The sequence below is a fragment of the Chenopodium album genome, chromosome 17, assembly GCF_948465745.1.
Source record: "Chenopodium album chromosome 17, dcCheAlbu1.1, whole genome shotgun sequence".
Lineage (NCBI taxonomy): Eukaryota > Viridiplantae > Streptophyta > Magnoliopsida > Caryophyllales > Amaranthaceae > Chenopodium > Chenopodium album.
In genome coordinates this window covers 12347707-12361255 of record NC_137850.1, presented here as the reverse complement: position 1 = coordinate 12361255, position 13549 = coordinate 12347707, and the positions used below count along the sequence as shown (strand labels likewise).

General features: G+C 29.9%; 1 long non-coding RNA gene across 1 annotated transcript; it reads left to right on the top strand.

Annotated features, from left to right (window-relative positions):
- Positions 1-711: 711 nt before the first annotated feature.
- Positions 712-2708, top strand: LOC145587610 (uncharacterized). Its single transcript, XR_014101323.1, has 2 exons — positions 712-1034; positions 2341-2708. It is a non-coding gene; the product is annotated as an uncharacterized LOC145587610 (long non-coding RNA).
- The last annotated feature ends 10841 nt before the right edge of the window (positions 2709-13549 follow it).

The following is a 13549-nucleotide window of genomic DNA, read 5'->3' as shown; positions in this document are numbered from 1 at the left end:
AAAGGGTGATCAATCCTCAACACCATAATCAAGCAATTACCAAACAAAAACACCAACACCCCCAAGCTTATTCAAAGCCAAAATCACAAACATATATACAAAAAGCGTAAGAACGCTTCCCCCCAAGCTAAAATGAAGCATTGTCCTCAATGCTTGAATTAGGGAGAAAACATTTACATCAAAATATTTTTGAATTTTTTCATTTTTCACATTTTTTCAATTTTGCCAAAGCTTATTAAATTTGCTTTGCTTTTTCTCAATTTTTTCATTTTTTCAATTTTTCACACTATTTCATAGTCCTTGCCTCATTTAACCATGGACGACTTTTTCAATTTGGAAATTGCCTTTTATTCACAAGATATTCACAATACAAACTTGCATACATTATAAGAACCAATATTCAACTAATCCACCATAATCTCCAATAATGATGATCAATTGCTTCACAAAAACCAATAATGAAAACAAGAATGAAACAAAAGGCTCAAAATCTAAAGATATGGCTTGAAATGAAGGTTTATGTCTCAAATGGTTAGCAAATAGGCAAATGAAAACCCAAAATAAAGAAATAGACACTACAAGAAAAATATTTATTTGCTGCTATTTATTTGCTGCATATATTGTAATTTGCTGCAAAAGAATCGATGAATTTTCATTTTAACATCTTCGTGTAATTATAAAGTATTAATTTGCAGGGGTTAAACTTAAAAACTGCAGCAAATCAATCATCTCCCATTTACCTCTAAACCCTCATCCCTTACCTTTAACAAATTCATTTCTCGTTCTCCACACTACTTCTCAACCTCACCGCCCTCTTTCCTCACTAGCGCTACTCTTTCCCTCACCCGCCGACGCTTCGCTACTTCGAGGATCTCACCCACCATATCATCCCCACCGCCGACGCTTTTCACTTATTTTCCACCACCATCGTCACTTTTCGCCGCCGCGCTCTTCACCCTCCATTCTAAGCTCTTTCCCCCGATGCTGTTCTAGATCCTTTCTTTGTAAAGCCCTTCTCTATGGTTCTGGTCCAAGTAATCTCTCTTTCGCTAAAGATTTAATTTGATTTGCATATGTTTGAAATTCTAGGGTTAATTTGAAAAAATCAACTATGCTAATTGATTTTAATATTGATTATTCACTATCATTGTTAGATCTGATGTTGAGTACTTGAGTTTGATCTAATTATTAAGCTTTATTTGTGCTATTCTTGATATAATTGTTATTAGTTGTGCTGTTTATCTTGAACTTGCGCTAATATATATATTACGTTTAATGATTTTGTGGAAATTATTTATGAGAATTTTTGCTGTGTTTATCTTATTTTTTGGGTAGAACTAAATTGGAATGCCAGAGCACTTATAACCTCTTTTGTTATGGTGCCTATTTTGGGTACATTGTTGGTCTATGGTTAGACCTTGTCTCTTGATGATGAAATTAATCAGTATTGAGATTTCGCTGTACCTCAAATGATGAGATGGTCAGTAAGTCTCCTTGTTTTATCAATGGTATATACTTGATTATAAGTTTATAACAAAATTCTGTAGTTTTTAAATGATATTAGGGTGCTGGTGTGTTTTCTAATTATAATTATACCTGTTTGGTGGTATTCTGAATTTTTTTTGCTTGTGTTACTTGTTAATTATAGGAACTTGAACATAAAATTATTCCATGAGCTTTTCAAACTTTATACTACTAAACTCTTTGTACAATTGCACTCACTCTTAGTAGGCTAATGTGCAAATATCATTGTTTTTCTCTATAGAAAAGAACTTCCTTGATCTCAAATAGTATTGATTATTTGATTGCCCTCTCAATGTAAGTACTATTTTTACTGAAGATACATTCTTTTATTGATTTATTTTTAGAACTACACCTTTGTATTGAAATGCTTGCTTTCAATCATGAATGAGCACTACAGTCTACAAATTTCATTGTATTTCTATTCTTCTAAATCTATTTATCTACACTTGTTAGTTCTCTTAATTTCTGGAGAAAATAATCCATCTGATTGAAGGAACCAAATTTTGAATAATAAAGCGAGGAAATATAAAGTCAAAGGATTTATATGTTTGTGTCTCCTATTTTAAATGAAAGATATAATAGATCATGTAGTGTAATTTATTGTTGCTGCTCCTTGGCTGATTTATGGGTTTTTTTTTATATATATCTCACTCACTATTAACATGACCTTACTTATTTGGCCTTAGATGCACTTTTGAGAATTCTTCACCGTGCCTTACTAGATATGTGCAATTCAAACCATTTTTATGTGAGGTGAAATTTTTTGTATAATCATTTTTGTAATTAAATTAACAACAGTCTTTTTGCCTTCCTTAGCCTTTACTGTAGAATTGCAGATTCAACTGTACAATTGTACGTCCTGAAGAACAATAACTAGCACAACACCATGAAGGGTGTGACTTTTATTGATGTTGCTGCCTGCAGGACGTTGTTCATGTTGCTGCTTTCCCAACACCACTGCTGTTAATGCCTCATATTTCTAGTCATATGATATCTGAGTTTTTAATTTGGTTTGTAAATGCTATCAGTTACAATCGGGGATGCGTCTATTGTGTACATGTTATGTTGAGTTGCTAAAATACTTAATAGTTGATGTACTTCCGATTGTATTGTTTTGTTATTTTTTTGAAGTGTAATTTTACAAGATTTTATTAATGGAAAAATATTAATTTATTTATTTGTAATTCATTGCGCAGCAATTTAATACGCATTTCTCCACCGGTACAAACAAGTTTCTTGGTAATATTATTGTGATAATAAGCAGCATTTAGTAATTTTTTAATTGTAAAAAAATATTAATTAGCAGCGGTTAATGGTACAAAACCGCAGCAAATTAATCAATTGATTTGTTGCAGCTGTAACCGCCGCAAATCAATTGATTGATTTGCTGCCCTGGCGTTTGCTGCCATCCCAAAAACGCAGCAAATTAATACTTTTTAACCGCTGCAAATAAATGTTTTTCTACTAGTGAGAAAAACAATCCTAGAAAAGGAAAAATCACCACCCCGAAAAGATGCCTTTGTCCTTCCTAAATGGCTCGGTCACGATCTCGGGAGACAAGAGTCAAATTCTAGATAAAGCATATAATAGTCAAGGATCCATGTGCCGCTCATGCAAAATGTGTAGAAGGCTTGAAAAGAATTAAACCTCACATGGTTGTAGCAATAACTCACTATTAGGTTCAAATTCACCAAAAGGGAGCAACTCCAACTTTCCACAAACAATTAGAATCCGGCTTCAAGGTCCCAAAAATTCTAAAGACACTACCTTAGCATACTCTATCCTAGAGTCAACCAAAGATATTCTCAAACCGTGCATACCGATACCACATAGGAAACCATTCATTCAAAAGCAAAAGTTCGGATGATATTATGTCCACAACAAAAGCATAACATGAAAAGAAAACTAAAAGAAAGCCTCAAAATCATATTTTTTGATTTTTGCATTTTTGAAAAGAATGAAAAAAAAGGAAATTAGAAAAGAGAATAAAAGAAAAAAAAAGGAAAAGATAAAGAAAAGTGCAAAGATGTATGAATGTCATATAAATCCCAATCATCAAACAAATGGTCATTCGACAACATTGCCAATGACCCCAAACACCCTTGATGTTACATAGCAAACGTCCTCGAACCGTTCAACTCTTCCTAAACTAATTCTATTCTATGCAAACAATGAAAGAAAAGAAAGAAAAGAAAGAAAAGAGAGATATAAGAAAGATCTCACCGGGAATCCAAGCTAAGCTAAGCTAAGAAAAGCGGGGTAATGAAAATACCACCTCCATGAAGTTCCAATCAAGCATAGCATGAATTGTTAAAACCGAGTGAGAATGAAAAAGAGAAAATGGAACTATATACAAAGAAAACGGTTAGTAACTTCAAAACAAAATATTAAGAAAGCAAAATCAAAAATGAAAAGACAAAGAAACAAAATCAAACTGATCTACAAAATCAAATCAAAACAAGCCAATCAAAATATTAAAATCAACTATACACGTAAAATAGCAAAATCAACTATATACCTAAACTACAATCATTTGGATCAAAGGGATTTGGATTTAAGGGTTTTGGATTTAGGGATTTGGATTCAAGGGAGCAAAATCACCAACTCATCATGGAAAAGCAATCATCAGCAAAATCAATCATCAAAAGATTTTCAACAAGAAAAACATGATATGATCATGGAAAACAACACTCAACTATATCAAGTATAGTTCAAGACAAGCAATCATAAACCATCAAGGCATGAAAAATCAAGGATATCCAACAGCAACAAAATTGGCCACTGAGACCCTTCCATAAGACTAGTGTTGTAACACCCCGTAATTTTGAGCTAAGATTTTACGCGCACATTTCACTAATGCTTTGATTTCTGTTCAAATTTTGAATTTCTAATTAGTTATTATAAATATTTTGATATTGTTGTTAATAATATTATTATTAATAAAAAGTTATTATATATATATATATATATATACATACATACATTATTAACTACTTCATATTTCGTCTTTTCTTCCTGATTTCTATTATATTATAAAATTTATATGTTATTTTGCATCATGATAAAATTATTATTATTGATTATTATAGTTCTTATTATAATTATTTTTGTTATTGTTGATGATAATATAAATTATTATTATTATTATTATTATTATTATTATTATTATTATTATTATTATTATTATTAATAGTGCTATTACATGTGTATTTTATTTGCTTCTTATTTCATTTCTTCTCCTCGATTTTTGAGCCAACTAGGGTTAGCTCGGAATAGAATTTGGATTAGTATTTAACCGTCTAATTAGGCTTGTCTAACCTTGTTTATTTTCTCTCCTTAAGCCCATGATAGTTCTTAGTTAATCCTCCTAAACCAGTCCAATTAACATCCTTAATTTAGGGCTTTGCTTTGTAATCACAGGTGTTGCTTAAGGCCCATCTTCTCCTCTTTCTCACGGTTATACAAGTGTTTGTTGCTGCTTAGTTTTCCACCCTAGTAACCCCCCAATTACACCCTCAATTAATCTCATTCAATTACCAATTAATTGTTGTCCAAAACACTTGATATTCCCTAGCTAACTTTTATTTACCCAAAGCAAGGCTTATTAAACATGATTTTTGTTGCACTTTCACAACACTTTTCCCTCTTAGATTCCCTCAAAATTTCATGTATTCATCAAGGGTTTTCGTTGGTATATTGTTGCTGTTTTTCGCTCAAGTTCGACCACCCAATTGTCCTTAAGAACACCGAGAAAAAAAACAGGGTAAGTAGAGCTTCGTTTGAGCGTTTTGGTGGGCAATCGTTGCTGCACTTTAAATCTGATTTTATGGCCTTCATTCAAGAGGTAACTAGCACTATTCCAAGCTTTAGAAATCATGGCTAGGATAGGTTAAGGCGAGGCTTCCCCAGTTAATCTTCTTGATTGTTTTACTATGTCAATCTTTTACTCCATGTCAGCAATTGAAGTAAGAGCATGTTAAGTCAGCTGCTGGAAGCAACATGTAGGCAAACGAAATGTTAACGCTCCTTATAGCATGTTGAGGCAGCTGCTCCTAACTCCGTTAGTTAGTGTGTAGGTAGTTGGTGGATATTAACTATATGAATTTATGGTAGGTAGGTGGGTTGGAGACCATTCAAAGGTTGGTGGTTGTTAAAAAATTAAGTAGGTATTGTCGTACTGATGCTATTCATTTGCAATACTAGTACTGTCAAGGCCAATTTATCTCTTCAAAAATATAGCAAAATGTATTTTCACAAAATTTTCAGCAACTTAATTGCGTTTAAAAACCCACTATCAATTCTTTCAACAACAAAAAAAAAAAAAAAAAAAAGCCCCCTCTATCAATTAAATTTAGGGAAATTCTCAATGGTAGCTATTTACTTTTGCACATTCTCATTGGTAACAAAATATTTGGCTAATTCTCTCAAATAGCATTATTTTTTATTAGTTTCTCTGAATTGACAATATTTTTACATTAAGTAACTAATTAGCTTAATTATATGATTTTTTAAAAAAAAATTAAAAAAGTTGTGCAATACTCTTCACCAGCCACCCCACACCACCGACTATCCACCGGAACCCATCACCACCAAGCTCGCCTAAACCCCTCTGAACCCACCCCCACGCTGCGACTAGCCACCAGAATCCATCACCACCAAGCTCGCCTCAAAGAACCCTGCGAACCCTCCACCAAGCTCGCCTAAACGGACCTGCGAACCCACCCCATGCCGCCGAATAGCCACCAAATTCCACCACCAGAAAGATCGCCTAAACCCCTACGAACCCACCCACGCCGCCGATTGTCCACCAGAATCCACCACCACCAATTGCACCTGATGAAGATTGTCAATTGGGGAAAAATCGAAAACCCTTAAAATCTGAAATAAAAATTTCTAGGCTAATGAGGAATCAATTCAGCAGAGGAAAGGGGAAAGGAAAATGAAGGAAAGGGTGGGAGGTTCAGGTGAGTACAGTTGTATGAATATCGAAGGTGATGGTGGGTTCTGTTGGGTTAGCGGCGACGTGGGGTGGCTGTCAAAGAGGGGTCTGTACATTTTTTTTTTTGATAATTTTTTTTTACAAGATTGTTAATTAACTGTTAATTATTGTTTAATTAAGCTAATTAGTTACTAATTATAAAAAAATGTCATAATAGAGAAACTAATAAATAATAATGCTATTTGGGAGAATTTGTGAAATATTTTGTTACCATTGAGAATGTGCAAAAGTTTATAGCTACCATTGAGAATTTCCCTTAAATTTATATTTATAGAGAACATTTGTCAACTATACCATTGAATTTGAGAAATAGAAAATTAGGTGTAATTTTGTATAAGAAATTAAGAAAAACTAGGTTATTTTGACCTTCGTATGTTATATTCATATCAAATGAATGCTAAAGAACAACAAAAATGACAAGAAAATATCATACTAAGAATAATCAATATGTGTCTTTTTGGCAAATCTTATTGAAGTATCCGTAGATTATTAATTGATTGAAGTTTTAATCATAAATTATTCAAACAAATGACAAAAGTATCATTTTTTGATTTGATATTCGTATTTTATTACTTAAGCTTGTAGCTTCTATTACATAATTTTACAAAAAAAAATCAAGAAAATAATATATAATCTTGTTGTAATACACATATGTAATACAAAATATGTATTTCCAAGCCAAAAAAAAAAAAAAGAAAAAAGGTCATATGTCACAAATTATGTTATGAATATTTTTTTTTCCTTTTTTTTTTTTGCTTAAGATATAGTTGTCAATATATTTTATTTTGGAAAGTTATATCAAATCTTTTTCCTAAAAAAAAAGTTGTATCAAAATCTTTTGTTTTAATTTGTATGCAATTTTTACTTCTGTGTAGAAAGATTTAATTTGTTTCTTATATAGAATTTTTTTCAAAAAAAAAAAAAAAAAAAAAAAAAATCTAAGGACACACCAGAACATGACACCTGTCATTGCTGGTGTGTTTTTTAGTATACAGTTATTGATTGAATGATAAAGAGATTAGTCATTAACATGAGAGAGAAGCAAAGATGCGTTATATATATATATATATATATATATATATATATATATATATAAGCAATATGAACGCTCTCATCCTTCAAAGAAAAAAATTGTTACGATTGCGGGAGGGTGTTAAAAATATGAGATAATCAGTATTATCAGAAAATATATGTGTGATATATATCGAAAATTTCCTACGGCTACTAAAACAATCGGAAATTATGTATTTTCCGATGGTTTTATATGGTCATTGGAAATGCCGTGTTTTCTTGTAGTGATATTTCCATATAAATCTTATTTGGAGAATGATATATTTAGGTTAAAGATATTATTTAGTGACTATATTATTAAGATTTATGGTTATGATAGTATATCTTTTAGGAAGATTATTTCCTATCTTATGAGTGTAGATTTTGTATAAATACTCTACCTATCGATCAATAATAATCGAGCATTCAATTATCTTTTCATCCTAAATTTGTCAGTTTCTGTCTAAGAAAGAGTATAATAAAAAAAAAATAAAGAGCAATAAATATATTCTATAGACAAAAGATTAAAAAATAAGGAGTAAAGTACAACCCCAATAGGATAGGAGTCAACCCTTAACTTCCCTCACAAAAGCAATTAATTTTAACCAACAAACCTTTTATTCAATTTTAGACTAATAATAATATCTTACACGATTTTAATGCGCTCATATGATGTTGGATCATATGAGACATTTCGAGTTTCATATAACGAACCACGTTATAATGTGGTACAAAAAGGTGAAACAATGAAATGGAGTAGTTTTATTGTCTATCTTTAATTTGGTTACTATAATTATTTATATATAGATTTAATTAGAGTTATGAACAATATAATTGTTCGTCCAAATATAAATCTGGTCAACAATTTAAATTCTATAATTTTTCCTACTAATAATAATGTATACGCAATATAAAATTAATTCCAACTATTTACAGTATACTATAAATTAAAATTAGAGAGTTTTTACATTTAAATATTACTAGTTGGACTGCCGCATGCTACCAGCCAACTTTCAAAGCATATAAAATTTACTTTATTCCATTTTTAATTGACTAAATTTGTAATTGTATGTAATTAACAAAATTAAGGTTCTATTCTCTTCACCAAATTCGAATAATATTAAATAAAAATAGTATATAATCAATTAATTTAATTTCCATTTAGTAAACAAAAGTTAGTTTTAGCCCCCCCAAAAAAAAAAGTGCATGTTAAATAGCGCGCACACACACACACAATTTAGCTATAGTTTAAATCAGTAAATGTCAATAACTATAAATAACAAATACGATAGAGAACCATAATATAGTTTTTATTAAAAAAAAACAATATTAAAAAAAAATAGTAACAGAATACTAATTTTCCAATTTCTTCGTTTCACAATAGTATTTTCATTCGAAATCTTGTGAGTATAGTAATGAGAGGAAAACATCTATGTATAAGAAAAAACATAGTCATCTTAGGTGTACTTTAATTCGTACCAATGAGTACATCATTTATATTCAAATTTTATTTTTTTTGTTAAATGTAAAATTTAAAGATATTTACATCGATAAATGTAAATTGAAAAATAATTGTGAAATGAGGGAAGTAGTTTATCTTTGTAACATATAATATAGGATATCTTAACTTTGAACAATTTTGGATTTTATGTAAGTACGTATCAATATATGTAATTTTAAATGTACACTTCCTCCATATTTAAATAAGTGAAACATTTTGATTTGTTACATTATTTATTTACTCATAATTCACTTTAACTAATTAATTGTGAATTTGTGATTTACAAATAAGAATAAAACATAGTCTTGTGGGAGCTTGTTGGAATCGTTTCAATTAGTAGTTTATTAATATTCAATTGTAATAATTTTTACTTATTATCATTCAAAGTTTTGCATTGGCATATACTTACTCTGTTTTTTTTATATTGCAACACATCTTTTATCACGCTTATCGATGAGGTGATTAAACTAGATAAACGAATGAATTAAGCTATGAAATTTAAACCGTAGCAACTTATCCTTTTCTTCTTATAGGTGTTAAAATTTTGTAAATTAATTTATCCTCTTACCTAGTCTAATATCTTCCTGAACATGCGTGCCAAAGGGGTGTGTTGCAACTAAATAAAAACGGTGGAAGTATATGTTCATAAAAGAAATGTTTCATTTATTAATATACAAAGAGATTATATTAATACGAAGGTACATATGAGACAAATGTACAGTAATAATCATATATAATCAAGAAAAAAACAGAGTATAAGTTATATACTTACCTCCGTTTTTTTAGTTGACCTGTATTTCTTTTTAGATACTTATTTTTAGTTGACACATTTCCTTTTTGGGTAAATTTTATACCTTGCTTTTTAGTGTACCCCACATATCTATCATTTTCTCTCATTCTCTTTCCTCTCCTTAATATGTGTGTCTAAATTGAACGTGTCAACCATATACTTCCTCCGTCTTTTAATACTTGCAACACACCCTTTTTCACGATATTTAAGAAAAGTTGGTCTCATGGATTTAAATCAATTAAAATGGAGAAGAGAGATAGTTAAGAGTATAATTTAGTGGGCCATGAGATTATAATAAGGATAATAGTACAACTTTTGACATAAAATACTTTCCAATTATAGTGTGTTGCAACTATTGTGACATTTTTATTTTAAGGAAGTGTTGCAACTATAAAGAAACGAGGGAAGTATATAGGATTAGGTATATCACGTGTAAAATTTATTATAAATAATTTATCCGTTTACATTATATAATCTCGACCTCAAAGGGTGTGCCACAAGGTTGTACTGCAAGTAAATAAAAATGGAAGAAGTATAAAATAAGAAAATAAATTTTGATTATTTTTCACATTAAAAAATATATCAAAATAAACTTCTTGCATGTATTATTTAATTTTATTTAATTATTTTTTTGTAGAAATTTTCTTTAAAAATCTCAATTAATTTCTTACAATTTGATATGTAAGCAACTCAAAAGTCAAAGGTCCCTAAACTATTTACAGAATATTCACAAACTATGTATATTCTTCTACAACAGAATATCTAGAATATATTTATCATATATTCTATCACTTTGAACTCTTTCTTTTCTTCGATAGTTACTCTAATGATTCCTGAAAAAAAATGTTCTAATGAATTAATGATGAATAACATAGTTAAAAATCACTTATGCGTAAAATAAATTAACAATGAACTAATTACTACTAACTTAGGGCTTGTTTGGTTCACCTTATTTTTACTTATCTGATTTGATTTGAATGTCAGATTTGACCAAACTTTGACCTTAAATATACGATAATCTATACGGAAAAAATATATCAAATGGGGTCTTGTTAGATTCGTTATAATGTGTATTATATTAATATGAGATTTTCATAATTTTTTTCATTATAGAATTAAAGATATTAGCAATAAAAAACTACACATAAAACTATGATTTGATATGAACTTATTTTTCTGATTTGATTTAAACTTATTTTTTCTGATCTAATCTGATTTGAACTTATTTTTTCTGAAATAAGTAAAAATAAGGTGAACTAAACAAGGCCTTAATCGATACAAAGCACTCTATAATGTAATCCGTAGTGAACATGTGTGCTTAATTAAATTTCATATAAAATTCCTTTTAACGTGATTTTAATCTTCCCTTTGTAGTTCATACGTTTAGATTAAGCTGACAAGATTAATTTTACTTACGCTATCTATTTATAAAAGTAAGCGGTTTGTAAAACAGTATATAAGCGATTCGGTTTATAAGCAATTCAGTTTATAAGAAGTTCGGTTTGAAAAGGTGCGAATGGGTTGCGGTTTGTAAATGGTTCGGTGTAAATGGTTTTTAACCAAGTTCAAATGGTTTCGGGTTAGAATCGTTCGGGTTAACAATGGATTGGTTCTTTTTTGGTTCGGTTCGTTAATGTGTTCAGTTGTAATACGGTTTAACATTGTTCGATTCAGTTTGGTTTCGAGTGAACTTAAACATGGTTCAGGTTGGTTTTCGGTTTCAAAAAATCGATTTTTAATCGATTCAATTCTCATTTGGGTTGGTCAATTTCGAGCAGTTAAACGGTTTCGGTTTGAAATTTTCCAGTGGTACATATTTTTGATATTTGAAAAACTTATTGTCAAAATAAATGAGCTTTATGTACACTTTACATTAACTTATAGTAGTAAACTAGTAGTCATAATCAATTGGCTAGAACAATAATTATACCGTATCAATGATAACATGTTACTTCAGTAACTTCACTATTTATTATGTCTTCTTCCTCAACTCCTCAAGTCAATATTAGCCTTTTACGATGAATTATGTCCTAATTCTACATTGTAGCATCAAATGACCAACGACCAATATTAATATAACCTCTAAATTTTTTGTTCTATTGTTGGAAAGTAATAAGCACTTTTTTTTTTTTTTTTTGACAAGAAGTAATAATCACTTAAGCAGGAGTGGAATGACAAAAATGTCCTACGAGTATAATACAAAGAGATAACTAAATACTGATTTCCCTTTGTTTTTTTTTACTATATTACGAATTAAAAATTCTTACATCAACTATAAAATTTGTGTTAAAAAATATAACAAGAAATATAAATATTAAGAACCTTGGTCCGTGGGTAGAATATTTTGATATGGGACAACTGCTTGTATTTAGCTGTCAAATAATGCTTTATTAAGTAATGAGTAATTTGGTTCCCTTTTGGGACTTCCTTTCAACAAAAAAAAAAAAAAAAAAAAAAAAAACACTGTTCTTACGAAATATATGAAGTTATTTTTAACATAAAAATATTTTCTCATCGTATCAAAATTTTGCCCGGCACCACAAGATTTGAGATAAGAGAGAGAAGAGGGCAAGATTTATATTGGCTTGTTATGGGTATAAATGTATAATTAATATGAATAAATAGGAAAAACCATGGTTGAATCTTTCTCATATTTATCCATTAATTTTTTTTTAAATTAAATTATATATAAATGTGTAATTTTTTTTATCAATGATAAAGATGTTTTTGATGATACTAAGCTAATATTACATAAGTCGGAAAATTGGTATTAATGTTTTTTTTTTTTTTTTTTTTTTTTTTTTTTTTTTTTTTTTTTGAAGGAATGGTATTCATGTATTGTTATACACTTAGTCACTTATACTTAAGTACCGTATATATTATGCTAAACGTAGTTATTAACATTTTCCAAACCTTTTAATTTTTAATTTTTAATTTTTTCTTACAATTTGGTAATTTTTGAGGTTGTCTTTTAATGGACCTAACAATGAATTTCTCAAATTAACAATTTGATGGAATGGTGGGCCCCATATTAAATTTCCCCAAGTCTTTTTTAGTTCTCTTTGTTTTCACCGTTCCACCATTCTAGCATTAATATATAAGCTCAAACTTTAGCTTTAATGGAGTTTGGCCGCTTGAACCTCTGTGATCAACGCGAGGCCCATCAAAAGGGTGGCCCTGAGCAATCGCATTAATAAAAAGATGTTGGCATCCTCAATATCTTTACAAAAGCCATGGTAAGTCTCTTTATCCCTAACTAAGCTCCTCAACTAAGTAGCCAACAACTTTAAAATTCGCGATACCGGCGGTTTTGTTCAGGGTCTGAACTGCAGCTGACAGAAATGATTGGTATTGAGCTTCTTATAAGACTACATACACAATTTTTACAGCGGGTAGTCTTTGTTTTTCACTAGGACAATTCGTCGAACTTCTAGTGATATTTGGATGACCATTTCCAACTACAACACACTTGATTTTACCATTTTGGGGTGATCTTGAGGTAAATTAGGTGGATTTTTTGGGGGGAAAAGAGTGAAGAATGTACTTTTTTTGTGAGATTGATGAAATAAGGTCAGTTTTGGTTGATGGTTAGGTGAATGCTGAAGATACCATGGAAGACATTGCTTTGAGCTCTGTTCTTCGGACTCAAAAAATTTTGAGAAAAGTTTTGATTTTCATTGCAAAA